The sequence below is a fragment of the Heptranchias perlo genome, chromosome 6, assembly GCF_035084215.1.
Source record: "Heptranchias perlo isolate sHepPer1 chromosome 6, sHepPer1.hap1, whole genome shotgun sequence".
Lineage (NCBI taxonomy): Eukaryota > Metazoa > Chordata > Chondrichthyes > Hexanchiformes > Hexanchidae > Heptranchias > Heptranchias perlo.
Window position 1 is genome coordinate 32,403,995 of NC_090330.1, and position 18,729 is coordinate 32,422,723.

At 42.9% G+C, this 18,729-nt stretch overlaps 1 protein-coding gene and 1 long non-coding RNA gene across 10 annotated transcripts in view; one reads left to right on the forward strand and one right to left on the reverse strand.

Moving 5' to 3' along the window:
- sgcg (sarcoglycan, gamma) overlaps nucleotides 1-18,729 on the reverse strand; it is a 600,494-nt gene that overhangs the window by 276,586 nt on the left and 305,179 nt on the right. The gene's annotated exons all lie outside the window — the stretch shown is intronic.
- On the forward strand, nucleotides 4,674-16,774 carry LOC137322494 (uncharacterized). Its single transcript, XR_010963140.1, has 3 exons — nucleotides 4,674-4,865; nucleotides 14,507-14,606; nucleotides 16,373-16,774. It is a non-coding gene; the product is annotated as an uncharacterized lncRNA (long non-coding RNA).

The following is an 18,729-nucleotide window of genomic DNA, read 5'->3' on the forward strand; positions in this document are numbered from 1 at the left end:
GTCCATGTCCTTTTCCATAGCTATTCTAAACCTTATGATACTATGATCGCTGATGAAGATACAAAATGCTTAAATCCTGATAGGTTATTTCGCAGGTTTAAATGTTGGGAGGAACCATGGTTTAACATCAACTCAGTTTGCTTTCCATAAAATAAATGGTGAATTACTGCTTTACAAGACACTGTGCATAATAATATAGGAGCCTTAGAGGTCACATACACAAGGATTGCCTCAAAATTCAAAGATGCAGTGTCATGTTCTGTGGTATACTTCCAGTGCTTAGAAATGAAAAGCTTGCATTTATATAACACCTTTTACATCTTCACTGGGAAGGCTCAAAAATCACAAGGAAATTCAGAGGAAGGTTTTAAAGTTCGCCAAGCAGTGGAAATGGCTTCCACCCGAATGTAAGGTCTCCTATTACTACTCAGTTATCTTTTCAAGGTCACAGGTTAAAGTCCACCTTCTTAAACTATCTCATTTGTAACCCTCCTAAGTGATGCTCTGCTTGAAATCTGAGGAGCAGCTTGGCACTTCCAGAGTGACTACCCCTGCACCAGCCTTAGCCACTCCATTATGGCACCTTACCATGTGTTGCAGAGGGCCTGTTCTTTAATCCTCCTTCTTATGCCCCCCATTTTCATCTGGAAAGAATAATCCTTTCTGCATGGCATAAGTTGTACATCACGCAGAAGGCAACGATAACTCTTGAGGCCCTTCCCAGGCTATACTGCAGGGACCCTGAATACCCACAGAGGCACTTGAAATGGGACTTGAACAAGTCTATCAGAATTCGAGTGGTTTCTCGGGCCTCATTATATATGGTCTTCACTGCTGAGCTTGGATGCTGCTGAGGTGTCATCAGCCAGAGCTGCAGGGGATATCCCTCAGCTGCAATCAACCATAGAATCATAGAATGGTTACAGCACAGAAGGAGCACATTTGTCCCATTGAGTCCGTGTTGGCTCTCTGCAAGAGCAATGTAGCTAGTCCCACTCCGCTGCCCTATCCCCATAACCCTGAAAATTTCTTCCCTTCAAGTACTTATCCAATTCCCTTTTGAAAACCACGATTGAATCTGCCTCTACCACCCCCTCAGGTAGTGCATTCCAGATCTTAACCACTCACTGTGTAAAAATGCTTTTCCTCATGTCGCCTTTGCCAATCACCTTCAATCTCTGTCCTCTGGTTTTTGACCCTTTCGCAATTGGAACAGTTTCTCTCTCTCTACTCTGTGTAGACCCTTCATGATTTTGAATACCTCCATCAAATCTCCTCTCAACTTTCTCTGCTCTAAGGAGAACAACCCCAGCTTCTCCAGTCTCTCCATGTAACTGAAGTTCCTCATTCCTGGAACCATTCGAGTAAATCTCTTCTGCACCCTCTCTAAGGCCTTCACATCCTTCCGAAAGTGTGGTACCCAGATCTGGACACAATACTCCAGTTGTGGCCGAACCAGTGTTTTATTAAGGTTCATCATAACCTCCTTGCTTTTGTACTCTATGCCTCTATTTATAAAGCCCAGGATCCCATGTGCTTTTTTAACCACTTTCTCAACCTGCCCTGCTGCCTTCAAAGATTTGTGCACATATACCACAGATCCCTCTGTTCCTGCACCCCTTTTAGAATTGTGCCCTTTAGTTTATATTGCCTCTCTTCGTTCTTCCTACCAAAGTGTATCACTTCACAATTTCATCTGCCACATGTTCGCCCATTCCACCAGCCTGTCTATGTCCTCTTGAATTCTATCACTATACCCCTCACTGTTCACTACACTTCCAAGTTTTGCGACATCTGCAAATTTTGAAATTGTGCCCTGTACACCCAAGTCCAAGTCATTAATATATATCAAGAAATACAGTGTCCAATACTGACCCCTGGGGAACACCACTGTATACCTCCCTCCAGTCCGAAAAACAACCGTTCGCTACTACTGTCTGTTTCCTATTACTTAGCCAATTTCGTATCCATGCTGCCACTGCCCCTTTTATTCCATGGGCTTTAACTTTGATGACAAGCCAATTATGTGGCACTTTATCAAACGCCTTTTGGAAGTCCATATGCACTACATCAACCACATTGTCCTTATCAACCCTTTTTGTTCCCTCATCAAAAAACTCAATCAAGTTAGTTAAACACGATTTGCCTTTAACAAATCTGTGCTGGCTTTCCTTAATTAATCCACACTTGTCCAAGTGACTGTTAATTTTGTCCCGGATTATCATTTCTAAAAGTTTCCCCACCACCGAGGTTAAACTGACTGGCCTGTAATTGCTGGGTTTATCCTTACACCCTTTTTTGAACAAGGATGTAACATTTGCACCCACCAGTCAGTGAGGCTGTCCATGCTGAGCCCATCACACTGTATGTAATTGAGACCGAGTGGGTGTGCTTTGCTTGAACCTGTTATGTTCCATGATTCCCATGCCTATATGGCCCTCAGGAGACAATGCTGCTACAAATATGGCCTGGGAAAGGCCAGTGGAATGTCCAAGAAGCAGCAGAACAGAGCAGAGGCTGTAGTTTTAAACCTATAGGTCTTTTACAGACTGAGAGGGACTATGGATTTGTGAAGTCATTTTATATCTTAGGCACTTGGTCGTTCATAACTTTTCAGAGAGCACTAAAAATATTTTAAAATTTGGGGGAAAGTAATGATTTCCCTTTCGGGATACCCTTGTTCCTGTGCTATGGGGAAGATGAGAAGATGGAGGAGGAAAGGATGGAAGCAAGACTGGCGAGACATCACAGATGGTGTCAACATCCAACCCATAATTACCAATACCACATCGTTTACAGACTCAGGAGGTCATACCTGAATCTCAGATTATGCCAGCTACTGGCTGCAGACTTGAAGTCCACCTAAAGAAGAAGTGCAGTGCTGTCACTGCCCATTAAAGTGACCACCTGGTCCTTTTAGGCAGTTTCTGATGACCTGAGTCACACCAGTCAATCTGCTGTGCACAAATATATCAAGAAAGTCACAAATGTTCTGTTCAGTTAGGTGACTCAATGTATCACCTTCTGTATGGACACCACCAAGCAACGAGAAGGAGGTGTAAACTGTATAGGTTAGCAAGGTGCACCCAGATACAGGGTGCATTGATGGTACCCTTATGGCCTTGAAGGCCCTGGATTTTATCAACAGGAAGGGATATTCTATTAATATGCAGCCAGTGTGTGATGTCAGTCACATAATTAAGATGTGAATGCATGCTACCCAGGAAGCTGACATGATTCATTTATACTTTGTCAATCAACAATATCTGCTCTGATGAGCCAAAACGCTGTATTGGTTTGGAATAAAAAGGGCAGCGGCAGTTTGGATACGAAATTGGCTAAGTGACAGGAAACAGAGAGCAGTGGTGAACGGTTGTTTTTTGGACTGCTGGAAGGTGTACAGTGGTGTTCCCCAGGGATCGGTGCTGGGACCACTGCTTTTCTTGATATATATTAATGACTTGCACTTGGGTGTACAGGGCACAATTTCAAAATTTGAGGATGACACAAAACTTGGAAGTGTAGTGAACAGTGAGGAGGATGGTGATAGACTTCAAGAAGATATAGAAATGCAGAGAAGGTTGAGAGGAGATTTGATGGAGGTATTCAAAATCATGAAAGATCTAGACCAAGTAGATAGAGAGAAACTGTTCCCATTGGCAGAAGGGTCAAAAACCAGACCACAAAGATTTATGGTGATTGGCAAAAGAACCAAAGACGACAGGAGGACAAACTTTTTTATGCAGCGAGTGGTTATGATCTGGGATGCACTGCCTGAGGGGGTGGTGGAGGCAGATTCAATCGTGGTTTTCAAAAGGGAACTGGATAAGTACTCGAAGGGAAAAAATTGCAGGGCTATGGGGAAAGTGCGGGGGAGTGGGACTAGCTGAATTGCTCTTGCAATGAGCCGGCATGGACTCAATGGGTCGAATGGCTTCCTCCTGTGCTGTAACCATTCTATGATTCTATGAATCTATGAATACAGACCCAAAAAATTATATTTTTTCCTTAACAATTTTCTCCCCTGCCTCCATTCTCAGAATGTTGACTCCTTACTGAGCCATGATTCCATAGGTTACAGTCACCTCTGGCACCTCACCCAAACATCCATTATTCACGAATGAGCCTCAATAGTGAGCACTGACAGGCTATTCAACTGGAAGAGGCATCATAGCTCAGCTCAGTCCTGTCCCCACCCACTTCCAGTAGGGGGCATTTGGTAGTGATCAGGAGCATGAACTTTGGCTAAAATTCTCTTCTCTAATCGGGGAGCGAAGGTCAATTGCTGAGTTGGCTCAGCTAACCCAAGCCCTTAAACATATTTGTAAATACTGAATCAACTATTTTACAGGCTTGGCAAAGGAAAGACTATTTGTGAAAATTAATGACTGCCTGTTGATGAGCAACTTGTAAGATTTTTATTTAAACAGTGCATATGGTCTTGATTATGCTAAAATAAATTATTGCTCATGTGTATTTATACTGTATGTACTACTAAGCTTCTTTTTATGTTTCTTTATATTATTGTGCCTGGAGCATTAATGTTAATTTAGTGTGAAATGCTAGACAATTATCAACACCCGAGTTGATATTGCTGCTGAATAATGGATTTAATGGTTAGATTTTTGCCGTCCATTTTAATTGAGGGGACATCTGAGGCATGATTTTTACTTTGAGCCGGGAACTCAGAGGATGGGTAGATTTTCGCGTGGGTAACCCTGAAGTAAAGTGAGCGTGTCGGAATTTGCAATCGCAACTCAATTGAAGGCAATTATTTTTGCTTCCGGGTTTCCTGCTCGACAGCCAGGCAGATTGACAGGCTGGCTGCCTGTTGGGAGGGAAAGCAGTCGGGGAGCGGATGCCAGGTAAGTCTGAGATGATTGGGGTGGTTTCGGAGACATCGGCCATTGAGGGGGGGGGGGGGTGTCTCGGCCTTCGTGGGGGGTGGGGGGGTCTCGGGGTGAATTTTGGTTTAAATCCTAACCAGCAATTTCTGAGATGGGGGTGGTTGAGGGTGATTGAGAGTTTGTGATCCTGTGCCAGAATTTCTGCACAGTGGTGGGGAGAAGGTTTGTTGTCCTATCCTTTGTGGTCTTATGCTCTCAGGATGCATTTGGGCTTATGGTCATTTTTTGGGGGGTTGTTTCCAGATATATACTCATTGGCTTGGTTCCCAATTTTTGCTCAGTGGATGGAGTTTGTTTTGTTTTTTTTTGCTCAGTTGAATGGGGCCCTCGTTTATTATTCTACCGGGGGATGTAGGAAATGGTGCAGTGGTGGTGCTGTGGGGGAGGGATTTATTTTCAGTGGTTGCAGTTTTTTGCTAGTTGATCTCCCATGGCATTGCACACGAAAAGTCCAAACCAATGAAACTTTTCAGGTCAACCAAGGGAGATAATTGAACCAAGACAGGGAGGGGAGGGTTAGAGAAAGGGAGAGGGTGAGAACAGTGAAGGCAGGCTGAGTGAGGGGGAGAGGAAGGGTAGGGAAGGGAGAGGCAGCTAGGGGGAGGAATGGGGAGGGGAGAGAGCACGGATATAAGGTGAGGACAGGGGAGGGGTGGGGGGAGGGATAGATGAGGTGAGGAGTATGGTAAGGGAAAGGAGAGAGGGAAAATGAAAGAGATGGGGAGAAATAGAGAGGGAGCAGTAGGAGGGGACTTGGAGAGAAGAAGGTGAGGTGAAGGAGGAGAAAAGCAAGTGAAGGGGAGAGAGGAATGAGTGGGGGAAGGGGCAGTGAGGCAGGGGCTTGAGATTTATTTGATTTCTGGATGGGATGTCTTGGTGCTTCCCAAGAACTCAGCAACAAGTCTGATTGGTAGTTTCCTCAGCAGATTGGAAGTTTGCTGAACTATTTGGTTGCCACTAGCCACAAGTGTAATTCAAGTAGATTTGTTAATGAACTTTTTAAATCATTTTTGGTTGGCTTCTGCGTTTCATGTTCTTTGGGATTCATTCTTTGGGGTTGCCTATTGTTCTGAGGATTCTACTGTTGATTCTATGTGTGTTTCCACTATCCTGGATTTCCATGGACGTTTACTCTTTGCATCTTGCTGTATTTTTAAGGTACTCTATACTTCCTTATGTTTACAAACAACTTCAGTGTTTTTATTACTGACCGTATATTGGGGAGAAGCCAGCAGATAGCATACACCAACATACTGAAGTTGAGCAGAGAGTCAATGGGAGCCACCAACATCTCGCACCCACTGTAGTATATGCCGATCTGCATTGAGGCTGCACGGGGAACCGGGTATGAAGAGCTGGCTCCAAAGTCAGGCCAGGAATAAGGAACATATACCAGGGTGAGCAGGAGAGAAGCGATTTGATGATCAGTGCAATATAAGTGACATTCGTATTTTGAACTTCCTAACAGCACCAGCTCTAGCATAATCATTAAAAGATGAAAAGCATAACGAATGTCCCTGGCAGTTATTTTCTGCTGCATATGAGAAATGTGGCGGATTCAATCAAAGGGCCTGTCAACCACTGCTGAGGGAAGGCTCAACTGAAGAAAAAGAAGGATCTTTTGGAAATCTGGGCTTGAAAGTAGATTTATTACAACAGATATGACAGAGAAGGAGAAAATTAGAGAAAGGGATGAATTATTTACTGGAAGTGGGGTGGGAAGCAACACAATCCAAATAGTTGTGGGAGTCCAAACTTGTAATAAAAATCCATGGAAAACCTATTGCCAAAGATGGAGAGAAAGAAAGCCAGAAAAAGGGTAGAGATGGACCACACAAAGATAAAGAATGGATTAGAATTGGAAACATATTTGGAGTGCGAGAATTTATATTAGCAAAAGAGCCAAATTTTATAATACTTTCAAGTACCTTGACTGCAGAATATTCCAATATTTCAGATTTTGTCATCATTCTTAAAAATATAAGCTTGTGCGCATACTCAAGATTGATTCAGGATGGTAACAATTGATAATTTTCTGAATCTTTAATTTAATTGAGTGATGGCTGGAAGAGTGAATAGAGACCCAACACAAAGAACTCTCAGCCAAACGTTTGCCTGAGAGAACTGAGACACCAGCTGCAATACCTGAGCTGTTATTGATGTGTGTCAATCACAGGTTTAAAGGGCCAAACCAACTTCAGCTGCATCTTGCCTCCATTTCAATGGCGAGATTCAGAAGCCATGGGAAGCCCATGCAGGTGAAGTAAAATTCGTTTCAGGTTCAGAAGCAACAAAATATTACCTACCTCAAGTATTTCAAGTAGGTAAATTGCCCCTTTAACAATCTGCCCGCCTGCATTAATTGGGGGCGCAACTTCCGGGTTTCAGGTGTGGTACGCATCCAAACCTGCCCACGTTACCCCCAGAAGTGGGCACATTGGAGCCGGGTTGAGGTCATGCTTGAAAAAGCTGTTAGTTTAACTTCGACAACTGTCCCTAACCCCCCCTGTTCTTTGGGGTTAAAATTACTGCCCTTATGTCTAACTAGAGTGGGGCGGTAGTGTAGTGTCCACTAACAATGTTTTCATTCTTTTAATCATGGGCTATACAAATAGGGTTGCTTATGTATATTGCACCAGGCAGAAATTATATGCTTGTCTCAAGTATTAGTGCATGATGTCTCCACATACATCAGTATGGTATGCACACTCATAATATACCAATATACCAAAGGTTATTGAAAGCTTAAACCTTGCCAAAAAACTAAAGCCAATATAATGGAAGTTGCTTATTAGTCGACAAAATATGTCAGATTTGCATACCATGCTGATGTATGTGGAGGTATAATGTACAACTAGTGACATGGTGCCTAGTGCGATATGGGTAATTCTATTCACTGTGCATTATTGAGTTGATTGGACATTTATGTAGCTGAAATGCTTTTTTTTCTTGCCAACTGGTGTGTTTCACGTGAATAAATTAATGACAAGAGTGCCACATGTGACTGAACATTCCAGAAACAATTACACACAGGAGGCTGAACAGGCAACAAGCATATGGGTACATTTACACATGAAATAGGATTGAAAAATGGGAACAACACTTAAAGACAGAAATTAGAAAAAAATGTCTTTTACTTCAACAACAAAAAACAAATTGCAACTATCCACTGGAAAACGAATGCACATATCAGCATAATGCACAAAAAAATCTGGCAGGTTTACAATGATGTGGCCAATGGCTGCAGAAGACTCATGCACTTGGAGGAGATGGCTAAAGTGGTTACCTTCACTAGAACCTGAAGTAATAACTGTAAATAATAGGAAATACTCATCAATCTGCCTTAGCATTGCACATGGGGAGTCAGGGCCAAGTATAGTGTTTAGGTAATGTGGGGATAGAAAGTGGGGATAATTTGATCTGGCCATACATATGTAATTCAGTCTCCAGGGAACCTATTAGTGGATATCACCAATAATGATTTCTATTGCCTCAAAATTCAGTGGGCAATTGGAAAGACCTAGTGAAAAATGGGTTTTCCTGGTTGCCGGTCTAAAAAATCTGGCAGGTTTACAATGACGTGGCCACTGGTTGCAGAAGACCCATGCACTTGGAGCAGATGGCTAAAGAATATAAGAGCATCTACTGTGTACCTGAATTTACTAACAGCAGTATGATGTTATGTACCAGAATTTGCAGTCTTTTTACCTGGGTGATAAATTAAAGCACTCAACACTGTAAAAATCCCTAAAGTCCCTTAACACTGAACTGTTTGAATATAACCCTCGCCCCCAAACATTTTCTTATATATATTCAGAACAGCTATTCTTCATAAATTTGCTAATCTTGGCAATGGAGTAGCTTCAGATATTATGGAGTAACTGTTAATATATAACTTGTACATTTTTTTTCATTTACGTTGTGTACGCAGTCTTGACTGTAGTTAAAATAAACCTGTACTCATGCAGATTTATATTTGCAAACATACTGCTAAGCTTCTTTTTATGTTTCTTATACACTTTTATGCCTTGAGCATTAATGATAATTTAGTGTGAAACCAGACAATTATCAACAACTGAGTTAATATTGCTGCTGAATAATTAATTTGATGATTAAATCTTTCCCATCTATTTTAATAGTGACTATGAGAGAAAACCTCACACCTATCTAGAACGAAACGTTAACTACCAGTAATGTTTTAATTCTCTTAATGGCTGCCGTTGTTTAAAGCTGTAGTGCATATCAGTAAAACATCAATATTCTGTTTTAAGACTCCCCCGTTACCCAACCCACCCACTCCACTGATCATATCCTGGCCATAATAACAGGCATGCAGCATGCTGTGAAGTCTCTGCCAATGCTATCTCTAAATAGCCACTAGGAAGTGCCCAAAACCAATCTGGAGTGATTTTCTCCAATTTTCCCTTGGCAATGGAATTTTTTTTAAACATATATTTGTTCTTGGGATCTGGGTGATGTTGGGAGAGACGCATTTATTGCCCATCCTTAGTTGCCATGAGAAGGTGGTGTAATCCCAGGTTGCCTTAGCAGTGTGCCATTTATGAAAAAGTTAAGATCCTCATCTGTGAGCCATACAGAGACCTATGTATTGAAGCAGAAATGATAGGGGAAAGAATGGTGCAAGATGCAAGGTGCACTCCACCAACTTTTCACCATCACATAGCTCTACAGGAAAAAGGAGAGCCGTTTCATCAGGATGAACATGTCTCATGTGGAACTGGACTAATGACAACTAGAGCAGATTCAGCTGGAGCTTACTGCTATGTTACAAGCCACAAGCAGAAGGCACCCCATGGGAGAAAAAAAATCTTAAGGGCAAACTTGGCATTAGCCCTACCCAACCGGTTCACTAATATCCATTCTGCTTGCTCTGTGCTACATGTGACTCCAATCTCACACTATGTGAATGACCCTTAATGATCTCCAATGTGGCCTAGCAAACCACTCATGTGTAAAAACAATTGCTAGAAGTATGCCCACCACTGCCTTCCCAGTGTAACCAGGGTTGGGCAATAACCGTGGCCTTGCCAGCAATTACCCGCATGATGAGAACAAACAAAAAGAAAAAGTTTATGCCTACAATGACATATAAGCCAAGCAAAGACTATGAGGAATATGATGCTCCAGTTAGTGATGCCTTCAGTCTGAATTATTAAAAAGAACTATGATCAAGCAAGCTATTAGGGCCTGCAGAGAACCCTTTGCCTGTACAGGCAGTGCTTCTTTAGGGTAAGCTTGGATAAAGATGTCAAGGAATACATGAATAGGTATAAAGGATGCACTGTGAGTAAAGTTTGTGAGCCACAGGACAGAGCTCTTTCAAAACAGTTCACTTACCCACTAGAAATGGACTTTTTAGATTTCTGAACAGCAGAAACAACAACATTGCAGTAACTTTACAAAGGTGGCCCAGGCATCTCCTCGCACCAATCAGGTGGCTCAGAAGATGTAGGACCACTTTTTTTGTATATGAGTTTCATGAACACATACACATAGAAAGAGGGACAATTTTGAGTCTTAACTGATTTCTGAAGCTGTTGGCAATTTCTGGTGTGGAAAAGTCACATTACCAAATACATGTCATGGTTGGGGAGGGGGGGGTAGGAGGGGTTGGGGGGGAAGGCACTTGTACTTATCGCTACAAAGCTGGGTGTTCTGGTCTTCTGCACAGGTACTCTGCGTTGCATAACTCTCTTTCTCTCAATCTTTCAATGATACACGGGTTTCCCATTATAAAATCCTGGGATAGATTTTCAACTAGTTGCCTGGGTCTAAAATTGGAATGGCGGATCGACTGCCTGATATGGAACACGGTCGATTTTGAAAAAAATACTTTCTTCCAGCCACACATGTGGTTTCATCAAAGGCAGGCCAAAACTGCCAGATATCAAATGGCCAAACCGTTTAGAAAATCAGCATTTTTTCAGGAAACTATACATCACTGCTATATTATGTCATATTAAAAACCCTGGTCTGGAACTTCCACTGTAACTTCAGTGGGAGATCGGCAGAACCCCCAGAGAAAAGGTGTAAATGGCTGTTTACTTCATTTCTTTGGAGAATATGCTGATGTCCCAACAAAGTTACGACGGAAGATTGGAAGAACCGCTGCAGAATTTCACGGACCTTACATCTGTATGCACTTCCTGTCTACAAAACTTTACTTCCTGTTGATATTTTTTTTGTTGCACTTTTGTGTTAACTTTTTCCATTATAAATTCCCGGGATAGATTTTCAACTAGTTGCCTGTGTCTAAAATTGGAATTGCGGATCGGCCGCCTGATACAGAACATGTCCGATTTTCATTTCCATCAATGACTGGCTCTGGACTGGCACCAAGGCTGATTTAAGTCACAGGCCAGCTGTTTACTTATGGGACCGTATTGGGATATACGGAACCACTCTTGTTGGTAACATCACTGGAGCATCCTTGCAGGGTCAGAGAGCTGACTCAGGGATCTTCATGGTGGCAATAAATCTGACATTTTTTCTAAAACGTCAAAGGAATTTCTGGTGTAGATATTACTTCCTTCTATTAAAGGGGTAGTGCTTTCAGATTTCCTTCGCTTTTAATAATGCATTCATAGCACATAGGTAAAAGCTGTAGAATGCTGCCATGCAACTCTCACAGGGTCCCTCAACTCTCAGTACACAACGTGATTGCACTACAGAGCAAAACTCCCAGAGATCTACCATTTAGTAATACAGTCACATTCTCTCCACTTGTCTATCTTACGATTCAATTTTACTGTCATTTGATGCAGAGGCTGTCACTGATTTTGAATTTATTTTCACATTTATAGTTCTAATCATTAGAGCCAACAATTATGAACAATGGATTTTTTGCCTGGTTTGCTTTGAACAACAAGGCAAATCATTAAATCTCTTAAAGTTCCGATTTTGTATTTCAGTAAAACTTTTCTGTTTTCAGTTTATATTGCATGATTCTGTAGAGAAGCACAAAATGATCTTCAGTAATTTTTTTGTGTGTTGTTAAAACCGTGCTCTGTATTAAAAGACTAGTTAGATGAGTAATGTCAATGAAAATGCAATAATATATTTTATGTAAATGAAGATCAAATACTTCATTTTAAATGTTAAAGATACAAAATTAAATCCACAGATCAGAAAGGCTTGTATTGGAACATTGACTTCTCAAAGAGCTGACATGTTAAACTCCATTTTAGGATATTTTGAACTCTGGTTTTTACCTGGTGAAAATTTTCCAGATAATTTACTGTAAGGTACTACCAACCTGTAGGCCTCTCATTACATTGCTCACAGGTAGACCAGGGCATGGAGTGTAGTTTTTAATGTTTACCAGAAGCCTGATGCAGCCTTTGACCCCAGTTTGCCCATCGCTATAATACAGAAAATTACTGAAGCAATATTTCACATAACTGGCCAAAGGCAGAAATATTATACATCTTACTAAGACTGAAAGATAAAGACCTCGTAGATATAATATCTGTAGCATCTACCTACCACTTTAGAAAACATGGTTAAGATACAAGCAGTGTTTGCACTACCCTCTCCAAAACCTCTTATTCCCAGTTATTTACATTATAAATTTGTTTTTCTCCATCTCCCACAGCAGATTTGCCAAAGTCGTTTCAGTTGCAAGTAATTTTCATTTGTTTGTTGTTCCATCCTCAAAACTTTAATTTTTCTTTTTCAGTTATTTGCATTATCATAAAAGATTTTTCTCCGTTCCCATGACGGGCTTGTACTGAGGCTGGCATTGGTGTAGCTTTGTGAGATTAGTTCCCCACTGCCAAGAAATTAGCATCAAAACACCATCAGAGCTGGTTGTCACAGTATGCTCTAGGTATGGTAGTCCCACAATAGCAAGGCGAAAACTACAAGTTCCGAGATCTGTCTCTCTCTCTCTCTTTCTTCTTTCTCCATTGCAGCTAGAAATCCCAGGTCCAAATTAAATTGCCAATTCAGGCTCCAGACAGAAGGACAGTCCAATCTCCAGGAAACTTCTTGCAGGCATTTCTAACATTAAGTAATTCATTTAGGGTGAAGTTGGCAAGTTTGCAGAATTACATAATTTTTTATATATTATATCATTTACATTCCCAATTCGATGACCCTAGCCATTCACCCTTGGAAAAAACTTTCCACTAGCTCCCTCATGAATTCCCTAACTCCTAACTCCCTCTCTTTTAGCCCTTCACTCGCATGACACTTCTGCTGTTATCAACCTATTAAAATGCTCCATCACCTCTATCTTCAATGCCCTAGTTCTGAACACACCTATCAATGTCTCCCACTCAGGCCCACCTCCTAACATTCCTCCCTTAAATCAGAAGGTCATAAAGTCAAACGTACCTGAAGCATAATCGGCCCTGTCACCAGCTGCCAGATCTGGCTCAGCTATATCAAGCTTTACTGTGCCAGTCTCTCTTCTGCCAAAACTGCCTAATTCCCAGAGTCACCTTGGAAGGCAAGATAAACCTTGACATGTCTTCTCCACAACTAACCATTTCCACAACCCCTTTCTTCCATCCCATTCACTTTCACCTCCAATACCAAATGTGAGAAGTTCATGGATTATTTTTATCTCCAAAATTGAGACCATCTGTGCAACTGCCTCTGGTGTTTCCTCTCTTCCTCTCCCCCTTTTGTTCCAGGCTTTCTCTTAGTCTGCCAAACATTTTGGACCACACCCATCATCATATTTCAGTTTCTCCCCCATTGTCCTCTCCAAACTTATCTCATCCATGAGATCGGCTCCATCTCCCTTGATCTCCTTCCCACACAACTCCTGATCACTCCACTACCATTCCTGACTCTCAACAATCCGCTTTCCATAGGCACCGTCCCTCTTCCCTTCAAAGCCACTGTAATCAACCCTCTACTCAAACAACCCAGACACAACTACCCTCTCTCATTATTGCCCTATCTCTAAGCTCCTTTTACTCTCTAAGGGCCATCAATATGTTGTCATTTTCAAGCTTTATGCCCATCTTTCCAGAAACTCCCTGTTCAAATCTGTCTAATCTGGCATTTGCTCATGCCCACCAAAACTGCCCTTGCCAAAAGTCATGAATGACATTCTCTATGTCTGTGACTGTTGTGTCCTATCTGTCCATATCCTCTTTCAAAATGTTTGATGTGGTTGATCAAGTTGTCCTTCTCCACCTCCTCTCTGCCATTGTGCAGCTGTGTGGGTTTGTCCTTGCATGGCTCCAATCCTATCTATCTGGATGCATCCAGTGTATCTCTAGCAATGGCTTCTTTTCTCTTTCCTGTCTTGTCACCTCAAGAGTCCCTCAAGAATCTATTCTTGGTTCCCTCATCAATATGCTGCCCTTAAGTGATATCATCCCCAAGCACAGGGTCAGCTTCCATATGTAAGCTGGTGACACCCATGTTTATCTCTCCTCCATTTCTTTTCACCTCACGAGCACCTTCTTGCTGTTACGTTGCCTGTGTGATATTAAGTCCTGGATAAGCCACAATTTCCTTCAGCTGTATATCAGGAAGACTGAAGCCATAATATTTTGGACCTGCTACAAACTCCACTGCCTTGACACTGATTCCATTCCCCTTATTGGGCTTTCTTTCAGGCTGAACAAGACCATGCAAAATATTGGAATCCTGTTGAACCCCTGAGCTGAGCTTCAGGCTCCACCCATATCCTCTTGTCACCAAGATAGGCATGCTCAGGTTTGTCACCTTCTGATTTATTTCCATCTTGGCAACATTGCCCACCTCCATCCCTAGCTAAGCCCCATCCATCACTGAAACCGTTATCCAATGTTTGGCCACCTGCAGACTCAATTATTCCAATACTTTACACACTGGCTTTTTTTTTGTCTACGCTTCTTAAACCCCAACTTGTCTAAAATGCAGATGCCTGTATCCTATCCTGCATTAAGCTCCACTCACCTATCATTCCAATTCTTGTGAACTGGTTAAATTTAAAATCCTCATTCTCATCAAATCCTTTCAATGCCTCGTTCCTCTAGACTTACTTTCCCTCATGTACCTTTGGTCTTCTGGCTCTGACTCCTTCTTTTCATTGCATAATTAGTAGCAGAGCTTTCATCCACCTAAACCGTGCTCTCTGGAACTCCCTCCCTAAACCTGTCCACCTCTCTATTTCTCTCTCCTTTAAAAACTTTACTAAAACCCATCAAAGGGAAGTTTAACCCACCCCCCCCTGGGATGGGTGGGACAGTGGCGGGGGTGGGGGGTTAAATTGTTAAAAATGGGAAACCCAACCCCAACCTGCTGCGAACGTATCTACTTCCGGTTTAATCGAGGCAGAATGGGGGTCAGCCGAGTAACCCGCTCTCGAGAGACGGGTCGGTAATTATAACATGTTAATGAGGCTCTGTGCTACAGATTTTGTCAGCGATTTGAATTTAATGTCTCCAGCATGGGTTTCCCAGGTCTCGGGAAACCCGGCAGCTAAAAGGAGGTGGGAACTGCCGGATCCAGCAGGAAAGTACTTTTCCATCACTGCTTGTGGGCCAAGAGGAGCAGGAGTGCTTCCCCCCGGCCCCTCAAGCAAACCTCCCTTGCGATATACTGACTCCCTACCACGATCTGCCGACCCCCCACCCCCCCAGCGATTTCTCCCCCTCCCGCGAACCAATCTCTCCCCTCCCCTCCCACCATACGATCTCTTCCCCCAGTGATCTCTCCCTCACCTCCCTTTCTCCGGTCCTCGGCTGCTGCCTTCTACAGCAGGCATTCCAGCCCAGCAGCAGCCAGCCTCTCAATCTGGCTGGCTGCCGGGTAGGAAACGGAGTATAAGAATTCTAATGAGATCCTGTCATTAAATTTGGCAGGATCTCCACCTTCCCGGTATTACTGGGTTTCCCGGCCGCTGACAGGCACCCTCGCTCCCTCCCACCCGCCCCCCCTAAATATCGGTGCCATTTTTTCACTGAATTCTTCAGTCACCTCTATTAAACTCTTGGGTTATTTTGTATATTAAAGACTTTTAGTAGTAGTAGTAAATGATATTGCTAGCTGTATGTAGTAATTGGAGTGAAGAAGGAAAATGATGGCCGTACACAATGTAAAGATATTATTTGAGTGATTTGGTTGGTCATTCTTGTGATAACTGCTAATTCGTCAATGGCAGCTTTGAAAAATACTGAGAGATTTGATTGCTCATTTTGCTGTTGGCTATTTGTTCATCATTGGCACATTTTGCAACTTTTTGACTGGTTCACATTTAGTCAATTGGATATTTGGTAATTTAACAGGTAAGAGCTTATTTAAGTCCAATCATGATATTTTTTGCCTTACAGACATCAAATACTCTGATGTGTTACACTTCTGTGGTGTGATATCTCTGAGGTCACAATCAGGTGTGATGCCTTTAAAAGATGTGACATGACAGACACTCTCTAGATACAAGACTTTTAAGTATATATATTTTCTTCCATTTCTTAAGATTATTTTTGCCATCTTTTCAGATCTATGGTACCACTATATTCTTCTACTAAGAGCACAGGCAGCATATTTCCATATCTGTGGCCTTTCTACCGTTCAGCTGACATGAAGGAAGTGCAGAATAGTAACACACTGGTCATTCTCAGTGTCTTTGGTCCCTACAGGAAGCACCTGACCTATACTCTGCTGCTCTCTGTTGGCCTGGATGAGATGAGGAACTCACCATATGGAGAACTTCAAGTGAACTCATTAACTACCATTGTATATAGTGCTTCAATGAAGTGATATGCTGTGTCACCATAACACCTCTCTATTAAATCATTAACAATGTTCATATCACTAGTTATCACATTTATATGAGCCGAGAGTCACAGTTTTATATCAAAACAACATAGTGATGGCACCAACGGCTTCTGTGTTACTTTTCACAGCTTCTCTATTAAAAGAACATAAACTGTGATTATTTTTTTCTTCCAGTTTTCTACTATTTTCTCACCTGAAAGTGACTCATTGGTTGCACAGATGTTAGTAGCCTTTTAATATCCTTCCCATGTGATTATCAGCAGTCTATTGTTAGATGTCTATTCATGCAAGTGGGAGCGGTATTAACACTGAGCCCAATCTTAACCTCACTTGATGTTTGTACACAATATTGAAACCTTGGCTGATTTCCCCTTCTTATCCTGAGAATACTGCAGTTAATTGTAATGTTGACTATGCACTGACTGAAATCAGTTAATTCATTAGAGCCTTGTCAATGAGAATGGTATTTATGAAACTTTTTGCAAGCAGGGAGGAAAGTGATTAAGTAGTGGGGCTTTTGGAGGGATTCCAGAGGACAGGGTCAATGGTTGAAAGAGTGGCCACCAATGGAGGCAATAGGGAATAAGAAGTAAACCAGTGTCAGAAGAGCAGAGGGTGTATGAGGAATGTACAGCTGGAAGAGACCATGGAGGTTGGGAAGGGTGGGGCCTTGGCAGGACTTCAATGCGAGGATGAAGATCTTGAAGTAAACTTGCTGGGACTTGGAGAACCCATGTAGTTTGGCAAGAATGGGATACTACAGTTGCCATCAGTGCCCCTGAGTTAGAGACTGGAAAATCAGCCTATGCTCGTTGTGTTGATTATTATGTAGTAGGTGGACAATGGGTGGGCGAGAACAATAGCAGATTCAGCTGTAAGTACCCTGCTAACACTCACTATCAAGACTCAAACACAGCTATAGCTGGGACTGGAATTCCCACTCCCAGCAAAAGATTTGGGCCATGATATTAGCGGGGAGACGGGATGGCAGCAGGGGGTGATTGGGCGTGTGAGTAACCTGCCCAATAAAATATGTCCATTTCCCACGCTATCGCGGGTCAATTGAAGCCATTTAACGCGGCTTCCAGGTTTGCCGTCCAAAAGCTGCGCAGTGGGCGGACTGTGCACCCGCATCATAGCCTGTCAGCTAGAGGAGCCCTATTTAAAGCGGTAGTCCTCCAATGGCTGCTCCTGGAGCAAACATCACAATGGAGCAGCACAGGGGAAAGGCTGCTCCAAGATTTAGCGATGCCTCACTCCAGGTGCTACTGGATGGGGTGAGGGGGAGGAGGGATGTCTTCTACCCGGTGGACGGGAGGAAGTGGCCTGCCTCCGCTACCAAGAAGGCCTGGCTCGAGGTGGCAGAGGATGTCACAAGCAGCAGCAACATCTCCCGCACCTGGATCCAGTACAGGAAGCACTTCAATGACCTAACTAGGTCAGCCAAAGTGAGTACACTTACTCATTCTCCTACATTCCGTCTTCCACATCACCGCCCCCACCCCCTTTCATTCTGCACTGCCAACATTACTCTATCACATCACTCCTCACACCCACTTAAGGCTCATCCTCAACTTACCTGCACTTCCTCACCTTCCCATCAGTCACCCCACCACTACCACTCAACCTAATCCTCATACAATGTCATGGCACTGTCTCATACTCCCCCTCTGATGCATCTATTTCACGGTCAGCCGCACCCAAGCCGATGCATTGATCGGTTGGCCACGTCACCATCACTTACTCACGCCTCTCTACTTTCTCCCCTTATAGGAGAAGAGAGCCCAGTTTGCACGGGGGAGGGCGGGGACCAGAGGGGGGCCGCAACAAACCGTCGTCCTCACAGCCGCCGAGCAGGAAGCGCTAGAGCTGATCCGCATCCTCGAGTGCCTGTCTGTTGGGGACGCCGAGACTGCCACCCGAAAAACGGCTGGTGACAGAACTTTAACATTCAGCACTCACAATATGAATTGATGTTAACATGTCTTGCCATCTTCAGCACCTCAGTATGCTCATCGCAACATGACACATCTGTGATCATGCTTAATATTGCCTTCTGTTCTCTTACAGGGCCTTC